This window comes from Apus apus, chromosome 17, assembly GCF_020740795.1.
Source record: "Apus apus isolate bApuApu2 chromosome 17, bApuApu2.pri.cur, whole genome shotgun sequence".
Classification (NCBI taxonomy): Eukaryota; Metazoa; Chordata; class Aves; order Apodiformes; family Apodidae; genus Apus; species Apus apus.
In genome coordinates, this window is record NC_067298.1 from 4,884,012 (window position 1) to 4,897,568 (window position 13,557).

Below are 13,557 nucleotides of genomic sequence, written 5' to 3' on the forward strand. Positions count from 1 at the left end.
CACGAAACCAGCCTGATGGGCACCAGCAGGGAGGCACGGGGTGCAGCTGCTGCTGGGAGAGGATCTCTCATCCCCCAAGATGTGGCCCAGCAGCCGTGTCCCCCTGCCCCTGCCTCCTGACATGTCTGGGACCTGGGGTTGAGCTTCCTTCAAGGGCCACTGAGCCACTGCAGTCCTGTTCCCCAGCTCCAGCCCCAGGAATCTCCTTGGTGAATAATGACCTGTAATTAGCTGCTTCATTAGCTTCGCTCGGGTGTGTGCCTTGCCTTCAGGGTGGCCTCCTGTCCCCCAGCAGGGACAAGTGAGAAGAGAGGAAGGTGTTTCTACCCCCTCCTGCCTCGACACCTGGAGTGATCTTATGTCACACATGAGGGTTGCAGAGGTGAGGACACCTCAACTTCCCACCACTCGAAATCACTGGGCCTGAAGCAGGGGGACAGGGTGGGGGCACAGGGCAAGCAGGGGCAGCATCCCTGCTGGGGACAGGGGCACAGGGCAAGCAGGGGCAGCATCCTGCTGGGGACAGGGGCACAGGGCAAGCAGGGGCAGCATCCTGCTGGGGACAGGGGCACAGGGCAAGCAGGGGCAGCATCCTGCTGGGGACAGGGGCACAGGGCAAGCAGGGGCAGCATCCTGCTGGGGACAGGGGCACAGGGCAGCTCCCAAAGCTGGGCATGTCTGTGTCACAGCCACAGCCTGGACCTGCCAAAATCTGCCCTCACGAGCAGCAACTCCTGGCCAAATCCTGTCATACCACATGGGTTGGGTGTGTCCTGCACCTCTTCCTAAATCCTTTCCCATCCCACTCCTCTTCCCCTTCCCTGTCCACTCTGCTCTTTTGGGGACAGGCAGTCTCCAGCTCTCACATGTCCCCCACGTGTCCCCCGCTGTGTCACCTGGGCTGTGAGCAATCCTGAGGGTCCACAGCATCACCACATCTCTCCAGAATGCCAAGGTGTCCTTGGTCCTCACTTGAATCGTCTCCATTGCCAAGGATCTAGGTCGTCAGGTTAAAAACTGGAACTTGGAATAGTCTGAAGTATCAAATCTTAAAGCAATTATATTGTCCTGAATCTTTATTGGCTTTAAAGATTAACTTCTCATCCCCAACGAGGCAGTTCCACTTGGTTCTCCTCAGCAGGATTCATCATTTGAATATGGAGACAAAGGAATATTGACCACCCTGTGTATTATGAAATGGGAAATTTTTTTGCACTGTTTTCTTTCATTTCTCTCTCTCTCTTTCTTTCTTTCTCTCTATAATTCTTCTCCACAGACAAACCAGTGAAGGTGAACTGCTGCAGGAGGCAGAGAGGGGGTTGCCAGGCACTCTGTCTTGGAGGCTGAGAGGAATGCAAAGCTCAATTTCAAGCAAGTCCTGTTCCCTTTGAAGTCAATTAGGCAGCTCCCGAGGACCTTGGTTGAGAGGAGACGGATGAAGGCAACCAGGGGAGAAGCAGTTGAGTAAAAGCAGCAGGAAGAGCACAGAGCAATCCCCCAAAATGCTGCTGATCCACCGGATAAGAGGGTGTGAAGGAGGATGGGATCTCAGCACCCGACTTCACACCAGCCCTCCCAGCATGGCAGGGATGCTCTGCCAAAGCCACCCTGGTCACAGGACCCTGCTGCAGTGGGACAGCTGTGACATGGCACCTGGTGGCTTTTCCCTGGGGTCAGATCCAGCCGTGGCTTGGGACCCAGACGTGTCCTTTAGGGACAAAACCTCAGCCAGCTCCAGAGGGCACTTGACAGGATTCCTCTGGCACGATGGGGATCCGAAAGGGGACACCACAAGGGACAGGTGGTGGCATTTGTGTGACCCAGAGGCACCCTGGCAGGGATGGAAAGCTGCCCAAGAGCAGGCAGTTCCTCAGGGCACCGTGGGCTGGGGTTTTCCCTTACACCAAGTGGGACACGAGGGAGGATCGTGCTGCCGGCGCAGCCTGTGTTTCCCCTTAGCCCCACCTCAAAGCTGTCTCAGAGCCTGTCTCTTCTGAAGTTCCAAAACCAAGAGGAGAAAATCAGAGTCAGCAAACTGAGGAGCAGTTGGAGCTGTTCTTGGCATTCTTGGGGACTGCTAAATCTCCTCCAACCCCAGTAAATAACCAGACTGGGCTCCTCGCTCGGAGGAGGGAACGTCCCCCCTCCAAACACCTGCAGTAAGACACTTGAAACTACTGCTTTGTCCCCTGGAAACTAGTAAATAACTCAAAGTCATTCCTGTTTTGTTGGTTGTTTTGTTGTGTTGTTTTTTTTTTACTTTTGTTTTTCGTTTTAATTAATCCACACAGAATTTCATCCTCCAAACACAATCACAGCAGCACAGGAACAGCAGGTAGAGAATCTCATTACCCCGCTCACCAGCCAGATCCTGCAGCCATTATGAATAGAGACTTCATTACACGAGGAATTAATACAACCTGAAGGCAAAGGGGGGAGGGAAATGGTCCTTCTGGAGTGCATCACCCTTTCCACCATGTCCCTGGGGTGTCTGATGGTTAGAGATGCTGGGGGTGGCTGTGCTTTAGGGCCAGCTCTGCCTCCTGGAGCACCCGGACCTGAAGGTGGTCCAGGAGGAGCTGCTGAGTTCAAAGCAAGATGAGATCAGGAAAACTGCCTCAGCACATGCAGGGCATGGCACAGACTCTTGACCAGCCACTGGCAGAGTCCAAACACATGTTCTCAGGGTGTCATGTTACTCCTTCCACTCTCTCTCGCTGTGCCAGTCACACCAGTAGCAGCCACATCCTGGACCTCAGGACCAGGAACTGCTCTCTGGGTGACCCCACAGGGAGGGTGTTTCTCTAAGTGCCCAGAAGAAAACGCCACCTCCTTGGAGCACCCACTGTGAGGGGTGTATTCCTGACAGAAGGCATTCCCAAGGGGCAGCACTGAACACAGGCAGACACCCTTGGGGACACCTTTCTCCCACGGGATCCTGCACGCACAACATGCTCAGGAATGACTGCTGGAGAGGAAAATGCCAGTGGAACCTGGAGCTGTGCAGAGCCAGAGCATGGTCTTGGCTGGGCTGGCAGCTCACATTTAGTTGGCTCTTTCTTTCCCATCCAGCTTTTCTCCTTGTTCCTCCAGCTGTGGAGCTGAGGAACAGGGCAGGAACATCACTGCAGGGCAGGGAGCTGTTGTTCCCTTCTGAAGGCTTCCTGCCTGGATCAGCTGCACTTAGACAAACTGCAGTGCATCAAGAAGCAGCTCTAATTAGAGGTGTTAATAGCACTGGGAGCTGGGGGAAAGCACACCCAGGAAGGAGGGAGAAGAGCTGGCAATCTAAGAACAATGGGAAGAGCTGAAAGACCTGGGATGCCCAGAGCCTTCCCTTTCTGCTGCACACCCAGCAGGTGGGACAATCAAGCTCCAGGAATTATCAGGGAAATATCCCCTGTGCTGATGATACTGAATAATCTATGCAGGTGTTATCATGCATTTGTATTTCATGGAACTCCTGCAAAGCTGTGGACATGGTTATTCACAACCATTTGCTCCATTTCATCATCAGTGGTGGGTGCAGGGATGAAGCTGGTCAGGTTCCACCTTGGAGACCTCAGCATGATGCCAGGGACAGGGCACGGAGGAGCATCAGGGCAGCCACATTCCCAGGACACCAGCACAGGCTGGGTTTTATTCCTCCATCCCAGCACCCATCCCCTCAGTACCTCCAGGGGACAGACACTGCAGGGCACGGGAGACATGGACAGTGGCAGAGCAGCCAGCACAGCTCCCACCACCACCCTGTCCCCCTGCAGCCCTCTCTGTCCCTCACCTTGCAAAGCAAAGTGGCTTTAGAGCCCCGAGGAGGGATCCAGGAAAGGGCCAGCCCTTGCAGCACTGTCCCCTCTGCCCAGGGCACTGTCACACAGCAATGCAGGCAGGACAGAGGTCCCTCGGTCCCCTGAGGGGTGGGACAGGCTGGAGCAGAGGGGACTGTGAGGCACCCACTGCCTGATGCTGAGCTGTGCAATCCTGCCAGCTCCAGTGCTTCCACTCTCTTCCCAGCAGCTGTCTCCCTGGAAACTGGAGCTGGCACTGAGGTGGGAAGCAGGAGATCAACAAGGGATGAAAGGCCACGGCTCCACTCCCCATTGCTCCATGTCTCCACTGGCTTTGGGGTCAGGAATACCCAGTGTCTTGATTTGAGGCCATGTGGAGGATGATGGTCACTGCACAAGAAGCAAAGGACCTGCTGGGGAGCTGAGAGGGAGCAGGTGGTGGATGGGCTGGAGAAGAAAAGATGGGAGTAAGAGGAAAATTCGAGGAACCTGAGAGGAGGTACTCAGACCATGCTGGAGAAGAACGTGGCTGCAGCGAAGTCTGCCAGCACCCAGCAGAGCAGAAAGTCTTACAGGCAAAGACACTGGGTACTTCCATTCCCTGCAGCTCCTGCTGCTCAGAGGACACAGCAGTGATGACTGAAACACAAGCAGACATTAAACAAGAGGCATCTCGGTCTGGTTGTTCAGCCTGTGGAAGGCATGAAGAGCAGAGACACGGCTCAGAGGTGAGCAGAAAGGACCAGCACGTGTCCCCAGCCAGCCCCAGTGCCACCCATCCCTGGGAGGTCCTGCTGGCACTGCCTCCCCAACACCACACTCTGGTTTCTGCTGTTCTTTCCCCTGGGGACACCCCAGGGAGCCTCAGTTCAGGCCAGGCTGCCCGCCCTGCAGCAGCTCCATCCATCTCCATTAGCAAACCTGCCTCCAAAGAGGTCAGGAAACTCAGCTTCTGCCAGGGGGGTGCAGAGAAACAGCCCCTGCCACTCTCAGGGCAGCTGCTCAGAGCCTCATCTATCATGTACCCACCCCACGGGCACAGCCAGCCCCCTGCCCCAGCAGGGGATGAGCAGCACTTCTGTCACCAGCTGGGATTAATCAGGTTTGGCCCCTACCAGCATCATCTCACAGCCTGGGGAAGGAGCATGTCATGTATCCAAAGCCAAACAGGAGCCTGGGGACTCACCCAGGGCTGAATTTTCTCCAGAAGTTCCCAGCAAGCTGGGTTAGAGCACTGGGGATTTACTGGGAGAGCTGCAGGGCTGTAGCCCCAGCACCTGCTGCACCAGGGATGGGGCAGAACCAACACGGGGTGATTCATGGGGCAAAAGCAGGTAGCTGAGCAGGGGGTGCAGAGCACGGGGTGCCCCTCAGGGCTGGCTGGGGCAGGAGAGCAACCACCAAACCCAAAAGGTGCTGAGCCATGGGTAGCAGTGCCCAGGGCAGGGACACCCTCACCCCAGTCCCAAAGGAGGCCACGAGCCCTGCTGCCAGTGAGCAGAGAAACAGCTGAGGCAGGAGAACTTAGCTCCAAACTAACAAACCAACCCTTTAAAAAGCCTTTTTAGGGAAGTGGAGGAGCCAATCAAACCCCAAGAGTTGCATCTGACTGTGAGGGGTGGGGGTGGAATCCAGGTCTGTTAAAAATGATGAAAGACACCCCAACAATGTCCTTTTAATGTAATTAAAAACCTATTTAAAGACACGCCAAATGTTTACTAATTAAATGAGCTCTTCATTCTGCAGCCATAATGGAAGAAAGTGATTGTGGTACTTTTAGCAAATCCCAGGTTTTTAAAGAAATAATTACTTTATAGAAAATGAGTCACTAAATTAAGCCTTTCTTTACCTGCTGTTGTTTTTGCTCATTTTGTGCAGCAAGTTGAATCCTGAGATTACCTGGGGTGGATTTTGCTTTTGAATGGTGAGTATTTCAAAGGAAATATGACTGGAGAAAGAAGTAGGAGCTGTTAGTGGGTCCCCAAAATTAGTATGTGGCTGGTGGGGAAAGTGTGATGTTGGAACAGAGCAGAAGGTGCCTGGGTGGCTGCTCACCCACTGCACTGGTGATGGATCTCCAGCCAGCCATCCCACTCTTGCTCCATCACTGTCACTGAGACCAATGAGGGTCACCAAGAGAGGCAAAGCCTCTGCACCTTGGGCACAAGGTGTCCTAGGATAGTTCTGGTTAGTAGGGATGTTTCAAGGTCATCTAGTCCACCCCACTGCAATGAGTAGGGGTGATGATCTTCAACTAGATCAGCCCTCAGAGTGAGGTTGCCCTGTTGCTCATGGAGTCAGTCACAGATCATGCTGACCAGCTGAGGAGGAGACACATGGTGGAGCTTCCATCCTTGGAGATATCCAAAAGCCAACTGGACATAGTCCTGGGCAAGCTGCCGTGGGTGGCCCTGCTTGAGAAGAGGGTTGAACCAAATGACCTCCAGAGGTCCTTTCCAAGCTCAGGTAGTCTGGAATTCTGTGATGATCAACCTGAGGAGCAGGAGGACAGGAAAGATGGTCTGGTAGGAGAGGTGACACTGCACACCACAGCCCCACCTCCACATCTCTGCTCTGTGCTCAGATGCCATTTTGAAGTCATGTCACATCCTGGTGCCCTGCCTGCAAACTAGGGTCCTCAGCTCAGACCAGATTCCTCCAGCCCCTTGGTGAGCATCTGCAGAGACCTGAGGTGCTGCAGCATCACACCCCAGGGCTCCCCTTGCTCCCCTCCCTGAGCTCAGACACAGAGGGAGGAGGAAAGGAAACCAAGCACTCCCACTCATCTCATCAATAAATACCCATCATGAGAGCTTCCCTCCATCTCCTCCTCCTGCAAACACTCTCAGAAGCAACCCCAGGAGAGGGGTCTTCTTTCCATACTGGAGCACACAGCACAACATAGAACCTGGCTCCATCAACCACCTGGTGCTGGCTTTTCAGCTGAGCTGTGTGTGGTCACCTCAGCCCATCAGCTCCACCAACTTCCAAGGGGAGACACAAACCTGGGACACAAGGTCACTAATCTAAGGTGACACAAGGAGAATGCAGAGAGAGGCAGGGAAGGGGCAGCAGTGACAGAGCATCTGACAGAGCATCCTGTGGGCAGCAGCAGGGCTGGCTCCAGGGGCCTTTGACAGCAGATGGGGAGTCTGATTGCATTGGATGATAAGGGCTTAGGAGGCTTATCTCTGATCTCGACTGGCTCCTGGTTGAGCTGGTTTTGTGAGGCTGCTCTGCAGGGAGGTGTTACATGAGATTTATTAACAAGATGAACTGCAATGCTGGGAAAAGCTACTTCTGAAAAATGCACTTTCCCTCTCACACACACACACAGGATGAACCTGCTCCCTGTCGGAACACGCTCAGCATCTCTTCTCCTCAGGGGACTCAGATCTGCTCCCTCCCTCACCCTGGCCTGGCAGAAGTCCATCAGTGTGATGGGAAGGGGCTGCATCCTTGCCCAACCATCCAACAGCCTCCAAAACGTCTGTATTTGCCAACAACAGCAAATGGAAGCACCTCAAGCATTAGGCACCCAGCGCAGAAGCAGCTGTAGGCAGAGGCAGCTGCATCCCCATGGCCCCAGCACTGTCACAGCCTGGCCCCGGGGCCAAGCTCAGCTGATCTGGTGCCAAATCCCTTGGTTCTTCCCTGAAGCAGTGGCTGTCACTGTGCCTGGGAGCCTGCCCATCTCAGAATCCACACCCCAGGGGAGCTGTTGAGATCAACCAAATCCCAGGTCAGACCAGAGCAGTTGTGTTGCCTTTTAGCAGCCAGCTTGATCCCAGAGCCTGAACCCCTTGCTTTGTAACCTTACCTCCTTAGGAAGCCGTGTTGGCCTGTCTGGTCCCCAAGTGTGACAGCAAAACCAAAGGCCAGGCAAGCCCCAGGGACACAGACCAACAAGCCTTGATCTTTCTGCATCAGCACGTGGGTTATTTGCAGTCAATGAGGCCCCAGACAGAGGACAGGGGTGGTAATTGTGCAGCTCAAGCTGCACAGGAGCTGCTCCCATGTCTGCCTTCAGATCCCAGGATGAAAAATGAATTCAGCAACCAAGCCACAATCCATCTCAGCTGACTAAGGTCTGCCTGGGCAGCCAGGATCCAAGCACAGACAGCACTTAGCCTGGCCAATTTCCTGTGTTGATGCTTCACCCAGGACTCTGGCAGGAGAAACTCATTAATTACAGAGGCTGGAATTGTCCCTCTGCTAGATAAGGTGGAAGCCAAATGCAGGTCAGCAGCTCTATGTGCCCAGCAGAGCAATAAACTGCCAGTGAGTGCTGCTAGAAAGCAGCCTCAGCAGGGGATGGCACGAGTGCTCAGCTCACCCTGGTCATGGGCTGCCCCAGCTACAGGTCTTGGAGGGTGGCAAAATGATGCCTTGGGGAAGAGAAAGGCTGCCATTTTCAGGACTTTATTGCCAGCTGTAGAAGAAGCTTCCTCTGCTCCCCTCAGGCTCTTGGCACCTGCTTATTTCCACCCACTCCTCTGCAGGTGCTTTGCAGAGGAGCTTGGGAGCCCTAGAGAGCCCCAGGAACAGGAGCAAACCCCTCTGTGCAGTGGTCACACATCCCACCCCAAAGCAGGGCAGGAAGGTGGGACCTGACCTCCTGCACCCAAAGCCCAGCCCAGAGCCTGCAGTGTCACTGCTCTGAGCCCTGGTCACCCCGGGAGGGTGAAGGGGCTGGGGAGGGCACAGCATCCCCAGCCAGGCCCCCAACAAATCACACCGAGTGCAAAAACACCACAAGGTGCCTCTCCCATTCCACACAATATCCTCGGGGGGTTAATACTCTGAGGCTCTTCCTCACCCTTCTGAACCAACAGGATGAAGCTGCCACCCCACAAAGAGCCAGGGAAGTTTCCAGGATCACCCTCATCCTCAAACCCCCACCCAGACGGGCATCCTGCCCACCAGTCCCTTACCAGCTGGCCATCCACTCCCCACCAGCACCACACCTCCCCCTCCCTTCCTGTGTCCCTCTTGCCCCTTCAAAATGTCTCTCCTCCACAGCTAGAAGAATTTGCTCCAAAATTCAGTCCTTCCCAGGGAGGATCAGCTACCACACTTCTCCCAGTTCCTCCGGATCACTGGTTTCCCACCCCAGCTGACCCTGAGCCCAGGACCTGCAGCCTCTACAGCCACCCAGCTACTGACCTTGAGCTGGAGTGAGGAGTTAGCTTTACACCCGGGTGCTGATGCAACTAAACTTGCCATTTTGCTCATCACAGAGGCCCCAGCTCTTCCTGAGCCATCAGCAACTCCTGGTCAGTGCCCTGGGACAGCGGCAGAACGGGGCTGCTCCTGCTCCGTGCCTCAAAGACAACATCACCTCACTCCTTGCAGTACAGAATATGCTACAGAGGCCTCGATTCTAAAAATAATAATAATTAAAACCATCTTCCATCTGCTGTACAGAACCGAGCACCTTCTTATTGATGGAAAATAATTATTGAGACAGAGGGGAGGGCAGAAGCACCAGCAGAAGGGCTCCTGTTGGAGAGCAGCTCTATCCCACATCCTGACCCACAGAGCATCACGTTCCAGCTGCTTCAGGAGGATGCAAGAAGCCCTCTGCAAACACACAGGTCACCCTGCCCTCAACTCAAGCCTCTCTCTGGCTTCTAGTACTTAGAAATCAGCTGAAATCCCCCAGCACGAGGTCTAAGAGCCCTTCTGCTATTTCTGTGATGGTTAATTAGGACTGCTGGCTCTGTCAGGGTTTTACACACTGGACGTGCTGCAGGTACAACAGCTAATTAGCATCACCCACACCTTCTCACCCCTCAGTGCCCACAACCTCCCACCTGAGCCACAGCTCTGCAGAAAGTGTCGCTGGAGACAAGAAAAGGGGAGAAAGGGGGGAAAAAAATCTCTATAAAAAAGTGATTTTTGGCTCCCAGCCCAAGCCTCTCTCTTTTTAAGATGCATTTCAAGAACCTGCTGGTTGGTAACCTCCTGGAGTTACAAGGGAGGCTGCTTGTCAGGAGCTGACCTGAGCTGGATTAAATTGAAAGCCAAGTTGCTGGTGGTGGGAATGAGATGGGAAAGGGCACCTTGGGGAGGCTCCACTCAGGGAGGACGGGAGCAGCATGGGCAAAGAAGCCCTCTCTGCAGCTCCAGCCAAGAGAGGAGACCCTGGATTTGGAGTCCTTTTTGGGGTAGGAGAGCCCTGGGCTGCTCCCCTCAGCTCCTGCTTGTGAAATCAAGTCCAGCCCTGAGCTCAGGGTGCCTGAGCCTTTGGCAGGGTACATCTGAGGGCTCAGATGGGTACAGCCCCAGCAGCAAGAGCACCTATGCCAAGGCAGCCCCCCTGGGGTCTGCCCCACAGCACCTGGACACACAATCCGGTCTCAAGGTGTTTCATGCAGAGGTTTTGCCCCCAGCCCTGCCCAAACTCCGAGCAGATACAGCTCATTTCCCCCCTGCAGCCCCTTTCCAGGAGCAGCAGGATGAGCTAGGCAGGGCTCTCCTCCCAGTCCTCCAGCATCTTCACCCAGCAGAGCCCCTCACAACCTGCCTGTCTTCACTGTCCCACAACGACCCTTCCCACCTCCCCACCCTCAGACAGGAAGGCTCGTGTTGGTTTTGGACTGTGCTTTGCATCCTGAAGGGGGAAAGGGGCTGTTCACAGCTACAAGCAGCTCCCAGCACAGCAGAGCCACCTGGGAACTTGAAAACTGGATAAACTGGGAGCAAACAATTGCTAATCCCAGCTCAGCCACTGAGGGTGCCTGTTGCTTGGGACACACCACGTCACTTTCCATTTCAAATTTCCCCTGTTTTGCAGTATTTATCTTCTGCATGAAGTTTTTTTTTTTGGGAGGAATGCATGGGCAGAGGAAAAACAAACCAAGTATTCCCCAGCAGCACTTTGCAGTTTCCTCATCCATCAATCTCCTACAGCCTTTAACTTCACCAGAGACAAAACAAATTCATTTGGGTTTCAGCCAGTGACCCAGGAACATGATCATTCTTGCTGAATGTCCCCTCATGAAAACATGAGCCACCAAACTGAGCTTTCAGCTGCTTAGAACTTACCAGGTGTTCCTGCTCCTTTTCTCTGCAGCCCCAGCCCTGACACCTGAGCACTTCACCACCAGCTGAAAAGCAGTTTAATTTTTAATGGTGCAACACAACCCTTGGTTGCTCCCAAAATAAAGTGACACGTCCACACAGACTGAAGCACACCATGGCACACTGTGAGTTGAAAAGCCAGGGAAGACAAGACACAAAGAGCTCTGCACAAGCCTGGGTTCATCTTCATGGACAAGCACATGAGTTTTGCTGACCCCACATTTACACTAATTACCAACATATCTTCATTTCATAACCCCCAGTTGCCAAAATGAGAAATAATCCCCTTGGTTTCCTTCTATGTATTTAAGCCCTCACCTCTGTGTCTCACCTGGTCACCAGTGGCTACAGCCTTTGGCTCCCTCACTAAAACCTTTTGCTTTGATCCTGCAGCAAATCCAGACCCATGGAGGAGCTGAAAGCAGAAAGAGACCCATATATATATATTATTTTTTCCAGAGTTCAGACTGGGGTCTGTAAAACTGCCCAAGCAGAACCAGCTTATGCCCCAGAAACCCTTTCCCCAGCCCGGTCATGAACACCAAGCAATGCTTCACTTGCAGAGAGAACAACCTTGGTGGTGGTAAGACCCATGGTCTGATTGTCCATAGGCTGTGACAGCACCAGGAATGCACCCATCAACCCAAGCTCCATCCACAGTAGAGGCACCAGGTTCTCCAAGCAGAGCTATCAAGGACACAGACACACAGGACCCCACCAAGGGTGGTCCTGGCTTGGCCACAGCCAGAGATCAACAGACAAGGCAGGCCTCAGGCTAAGTGAGCAAGTTACATCAGCAAGACCTGGTCAGGATCAACACAGCAAAAGACCAGGCACGAACATGCACCTACTTTGGAGCACAAACAAGGACCAGCAGCAGGGACCTGAGCTCAAACACAGCTCTGAGGGGAACAAGGTGGCCAGGCAGGCTGTGATGCTGGGGAGAAGGCCATGGGCAAACATGCTCCCAGCTAGTCTGCAGGGGGAAAAGTCCCTTGGAACACCTTGGAGCTCTCTATAGTCCCTGGCCTTTTTCCTCTGGAGTCTGACAGGCCCTTCCCTTCACTAACAGCATTACATGCCATCCCAGGATCTCCCTCAGCACAAAGGTGTCTTATCCAGGGAGCACGTCATGAACATGAAGCTTCACACCATCCTCCCCTGCCAAGCCCTGGGACTGGGGGTTTATTCATGTGCAGCAGAGCACCACCAGTATATTCTCCAGCTAGCAAGCTTTCAAATCCAATTGCTTTCCACCTGGAATGAAACCCAGTGTCCATCATGCCCTTTCCTTCCCCTACAGTCACTTTTTTCCCTGTGTATGGATTCCTGAAGGCACCAAGCAGGGGCAAGGGCTGTTCCATGCTGCTCCCATGGACACCTGCAGAGTGCTGAGCACTGTCCTCTGCCACTGCCTGAGAAAGGGCAGCACTTCATGTCCTACTCACACGTCTGAGGATTTGCAGAATTAAGCTCTTACGAAGTGTAATTATTATAATTATTCATATATGTCATGGAGAGCTGCCCGTGATTGCTGCTCTGACTCCACAACCAGGCAGGGATGGCATATGAATGAGAAGCTTGGAACACTCATTTTTCAGCCATATTCCTCTCCAGAAGTTCCAATTGCAGCACAAGTGCTCCTGGTGTTGCTGAGTTTAGCACTGCCTGGTGTGTCCACCTGCTGGACACCCCAGTGGAGAACATCAGCCTCACACCCACTCAGCTGCCTCTGAAGGCAGAGGAGGAATCCCAGCCCAGGGATATGTGACAGTCATTTATATCCTATATAGGTATTTTTATAGGAATATGGACAGTGGGGGAGGGGGGGAGGGGGGGGAAGAGGTGAGAAATTTCATCTGCAATTTTTAGATGAGCACCCTGGAGAAATTTCAGCTGGGGGAAAGGCTGAGCAGCCTCTCTCCTCCATCCCTCCTGCTCCTTTAGCAGGGATGTTCTGACAGCTTGAGCTTCTTTCCCCTGCCCCCTTTCTTAGCACCACAGGCCCAGGCCCGTGGCCAAGAAGCACTGGGCACCCACTGCTGCTCCAGAGGAAACACTTTGCTCCTTCAGCACCATCATTCAACACCAGAGCTGTGAAACAAACGCTCTGCACCACAGTCCTGAGAGACGAAACAAATAATGATGTGAGGTGGTGGGGCTCTGTTCACAGGTTCTGTGTAATTGGGGTGGGGTTTTTACAAGGATTAATAATCTTAAACTCTTCAAATCAGGCATTTCCACAAGACAATTGGCTCTGACAGTAAGTCACCCCTGCATTTAGTCAGGATGCTTAATTCAAGCTAATTTTACCAAGTGACCTTAACAAATAGCAGCTTCCCTTTCATATGACAGAATTATTTTTTTTTTCTCATTGAAGCCACAAACTTTCTCTTTTTCTTCCCCCTCCACCATCTAACTTTGAAGTGCAAGCTCCTAAATGTCCTTTTTTCCCCCCATTCAAAGGGCTGTGCAGCCAAAGCTCACCTGGGAGGTTCTTTTCTATTTGCTCACATCAAGGATTTCAGAGTCAGCTACAGATCCTTCCCTTCAGAAACCAGAATTCCAAGGCCAGCCAAAGATCACGTCAGTGGAAGCAGAGTGGATTTTGATGAATCCACAAATTATTGAGTCTCCAGGGAAAAATGCAGCAGGCAAAATGTGTCTGTACTGGGCTGTCTGC